Source organism: Cherax quadricarinatus, unplaced genomic scaffold, assembly GCF_038502225.1.
Source record: "Cherax quadricarinatus isolate ZL_2023a unplaced genomic scaffold, ASM3850222v1 Contig204, whole genome shotgun sequence".
NCBI classification, from domain to species: domain Eukaryota; kingdom Metazoa; phylum Arthropoda; class Malacostraca; order Decapoda; family Parastacidae; genus Cherax; species Cherax quadricarinatus.
Genome location: NW_027195230.1, coordinates 2,501 through 7,500, shown reverse-complemented (window position 1 = coordinate 7,500; position 5,000 = coordinate 2,501).

Here is a 5,000-nt window from a genome sequence, read left to right as displayed (position 1 = left end):
ATTAAGAACCCCAGTAATGACATCTGGCACCTCAAGTTAAGAACCACTCCCTTAGTAATGTTAGAAAACGTGTTTCATTTCACTGAACTTCCTCAAACTCATTTTCCTCCTCTTCGATCAATACGCCAACATATCCAGATCATCTAGATTTCCTTGTTTGGCCACAGAAACTTTTTTTTTTTTTTTACTATTTTATGTCACCTGCAAATTTTGGGAATTTAAATGTTACTATTTTGTGTCACTTGAGAATTTCGGGAATTTAAATGTTAGCCTGTTTTCGAGATCATTTAAAATGTGAAAAGAACCGAGTCGAGGACGATCCCTGGGCAACTCCTCTCGTTATATCCAGACATTCAGTTGAAAAACCACTCGTTGTTTCCTATTCATGAGCCACTCGTTGATCCTGGCCTGAAGTCTTCTTTCTATACCTGCTTCTTTATTTTAACTAACAATCTCTGACGACCTTCTTCAAAAACTTTCGAAAATCTAAGAATGCTACATCTGCCAGGATATTTTCTTTGCAATTTTTTTTTTCAATAATTTCCTTAATAATGATCTCCATTTATTGACCCAAATTTTGTTTTAAAGTAATATAATTCATACTAAGATTACAAACATGCAGAGAGACAGAAAGATTAGCGAAGAAAATGACAGAGGTATTCAGAGACACATGCATTCCAAAACAGAAACAGAAAGAATGGAAAGTAGCCAAACCAAACCACAGATAGATCTAAGTGTAAAAACAGAGACAGAAACAGAAAAACAAGCAGGTAGAAAACACAGGCAAAGAGAAAGAGACATTCAGAAACACAGTAAATGAGAACAGTAGGGAAAGAGACAAAGACAGGTTCACAAACAGAGACAGAGACACAAAGATGATTCATATTATGAAAAGAATGCACTTGACACATAAACAATGGCTTCATGAACAATAGCACAGCTTTACTTAATAAAAGAGACACTATCAAGAGTAACAAGGAAAATATTAATCCAAGCCATAAACAATTCCAAAACATTAAACGTACATCTATAAACAACTCCCAAGCAACCTAAACCAAGCCAAGACTTAATCGTCGAAAAGATTCCAAAATTAAATACAGTTCCGGAACAAACAGTTACCAAGCAAATAGTTCATGAACAAACAATAAAAAAAAAACATTTTTTTAAATCAAACACTTTTAAACAATTCTCAAACAAGCCACAAAATCTACAGTCTGCAAGGGTCAGCACCTTCACACAATGAATCCACCGACACAAAATAGACACTACACTAAAAAATTAAGCAAGATATTTTTGGTCAAAAAAAAAAAACAAAAAAAAAAAAAACCTGTTGAGCTTTTCCATGGAGGTAACGACCAGGGCCTAACAATAGGCAACTAGCAGGGCCCAATTAGGACACACAGCTGAGTGGCCAACGGTTGCTGAAGACTTCATTCTTTTCCAAAACACTGTGTTGTGTAAATTTGTGTGTGTGTGTGTGTACTCACTTGTGGTTGCAGGGGTCGATTCACAGCTCCTGCCCCCGCCTCTTCACTGGTCACTAATGAAAATACGCACACACATACTGTGTGTGTGTGTGTGTGTGTGTGTGTGTGTGTGTGTGTTTGCATTAGCTGTGTGCGTTTGTAATTACCTGTTTTAGAAAGAAATCACATTACAACACCTAACTAGACAAAACAGTGAATGAACACTAAAACATGAATAAGTCTATATGTGGGTAAAACTCAATGAATAAGAGACAAGTGCAACGTTTCGTCAACCAGTGCCTTTATCAATCCAACCACTGGCTGGAGAAACCTCTCCAAAACAAAGGTACCCAGGTGTTGCACATGTATGTTATTCATTTACTTGTCGATTTTGTATGTCACTAAGATATATATATATATATATATATATATATATATAGATATATAGATATATAGATATATATATATATATATATATATATATATATATATAGGATGGGGTCCACCTCTGGTGTAAATTGTCGGACCCATAGCCTCGGAGAAGTGGATAAAAAGGTTTCAAGGAAGAATATTTGGATTTCTTCCTGAAGCCGTTTGAATATTCCACTTCCCCTACCACCCCATCTTTTAGTAAATATTTTTTTTACCAATAGGAATATTTTATTACATAATATGGTACAGAAGATTTAAGAGATACATTGTTGATATAAAGGTGGCATATAAGGTACATGTTGTTACGTGTGTATCGCCGATTATAAGGCGAAAATCTCATCCAGCTCCTCAGAGCTGGGGCGTGTGCCCAAAATACAGCAAGCATTACCCCTTTGAACAGCCGCACTGAGCCGCTGGAACAGAAAACTAGCTGCCCTGGGATCCCTAGTTACCCTGATGAGTCTTTTTCCCAGCTCCTTAAGGAATTTAGATGCACTCTTTCCCCATGAGCCAAGGGTCTCTGAGCCTATGGGAACAAACATATAATGATGGGCAAGTTCTCCATATTTTCTAGACTTTTGGGACTCCCTGAAGCTGGCAGCTGCCCCTCCTTCCTCCCTGGTGTATTGGAGATAGGTGTCAGCCAAGGTAGATGCACATGTATAGTCCCACACCACCTGCTTCCCATCTGTCCAGGCTTGAAGGGTGATACCATCTGGACGCTTCTGGCTGCCATCAGATCTGCATAGTTGGGGTGGCTCCCTTACTGCTGGGCATCCAGCTGTTGTGAGGCTCCTCTTGATAATGTTATTAACCTCCTCATGTCTTGCTATCTTTCCCTCGGATTTACGGCACACAAGACCATGGTACCCGAATCGGTCTGCTGCTTCACTGCCACAAATACACCTGTGTTCGGCGAGAATAGGGGCGGCAAGTCGAAGGGCAACACCGATGCGGATGGTCTGTGGGTCGATGCGTGTGCCAAGGCTGGAGTTGGGAACAGCCAACAGAAAGTCCCCAGCATGAGGGGCTCTCACTGCCAGGAGGCGGGCTCTATCCTTCCCTGACACACTCTGAAGCATTGTTGAGGCTATATTTTCCACTATTGGACCATCCCAGTGCGATTGTTTGTAGTTGTTGGGGGGAGCAGGTCTGGTTTCTGAGCCCGTTAGATTATCCCAGATCATTGCTCCGTCAATGAATTTTTGGTCCTGGACTCCAATCTTGTCCCTAAGATGTTCAGGGAGAATCGCTGCTACAAGCTCTCTGGATGCAATACACGAGGACAGAAAAGCAGGTAACGCAATCTGTGATGACTTGCGGACACCAATGCCTCCTAGTCTGACTGGAAGTGTAGCTTGGTTCCACTGCCCGTCTTCTAGAGTAAGGTTAAGTACTTTCGTAAAAATCTGCCTTAGAATACTGTCATATTCGTGCAGTATAGGGTTATCATATGAAGGTGCACATCTTAGGAAATATGTCAACCTGAGCAGACTCAAGCACTTTGTGAGAAGGTACAAGGCATCGTGGGTGTCCAGATTGCCTATTCGTTGTTCCATTCTCCTTAACTCTTCCAATTTCTTCCTGAGAATTGTGTCAGTGGCATTGCTTCCCAGAGGTGCTCCTAGCAAGACACTATTTGTGGGGGCAATGACTGCTGCTCCTGGTAGTTTTGATCTCACTGCATTTATCACTTGTTGACTGACTGAGATGATTTCACATTTGGATGGATTCAGGACGAGACCCATTTCCTGTCCCCGTGTCATTACCTGTGTAAGGTCATGTAGGAGGGACTCCTTTGTACCTGCTAGTGTGCCATCATCTAGGAACCAGATGTTTAGCTCGCTGGTCAGTCTGACTGTGATTTCCCTAACTGCTATACAGAAGAGAAATGGTGCAAGAGGATCTCCTTGTTGGACACCCTCCGATGATGTGATTTCATGCTCTCCAAAGAGAAGCATTGATTCCTTGCTATACCCAGCTAAAACAAAAGGGAAGAGACCAGGGAAATGTTCTTGTACTGCTGCTAATACCACGTCTCTTTTCAGGAGATTGAACGCATTCTTGAAATCTAATTTTACCACTGCATTGTCCTCAGGTAGGTTGTTGATATACGCCCTTGTTGCATGAACCGCTGCTTCACTTCCTTGAGAGACCCCAAAGCCAAGCTGGTTTGGTTGAAGCATCATGGCTGCCTGTGCACGAATACTTCGGACAGCAGCTTTGGATACGAGGCGGCGTAACGTGTTGCCTACTGCAATTGGCCGAATTCCTCCATCCTTCTTTTTAAGTGCACAAAGTGTTGCACCAAAAAAGAAAGGTCTAATTTCATCAGGAATCAGACCAGCCAAGGAATTGTTGACGAACCTTGTGATCTCTGAAAGCAGTGTCTCTGCAATTTCCCCAATAACTGGATTAACCATTTCCTTTAAATGCTGTGGCCTTATTCCAGTGTAACCCCCAGCAGAGCCAGATGGGAACGACATTATTGCTTTGTAAATGTCTGAGTCTTCCACAATCAATGGTTCCATAGTGGGGACAGAGGTGTTGGAACTGTTGGTGCCACTGGTTTCCCTGGCAGGGTGCTTTCCTCTATGACCTAAGTGCTTCAGCCATGTCAGCATCCCTGGGAGCAACTGTATCTTCACTGGTAATAATTCTGATTGCCCCCACTGTGTTGCCCTCTTCAATTTTCTTGCTCACTTGGACTCTGACTTTTTCACTGTCAGTAGAGTGAGTGGGGGTTCTGCCTCTCCCTTTTTTGTGTTGACGGGGCAGGCGAATGAGGTTATCAACTCTAGGAAAATCTCTTAAGGATTTAATTATCATTGAGGCTAGCCTCTTTCCCCTTCTTTTCGGCACAGCTAAGCAGACATTGCCAAAAATTAGCAAGTTGTGCCATGCCTTGATGGTTGGTGGAGCATTTAAGATAGTGGAACCATCGTTTACTTTTTTCAGGAGGTCTGTAAGTTTCCCAGCTGCGTGTGGACGGGCTGCTTTGGGAATATGTGTGAGTGTCCTCGTACCTGTTGCTTTAATTGCTTCCAAGAGATTGTCTGATGAGATGAAATCTGTTGGAGTGGGTTCAGGTGCCTGAGGTGG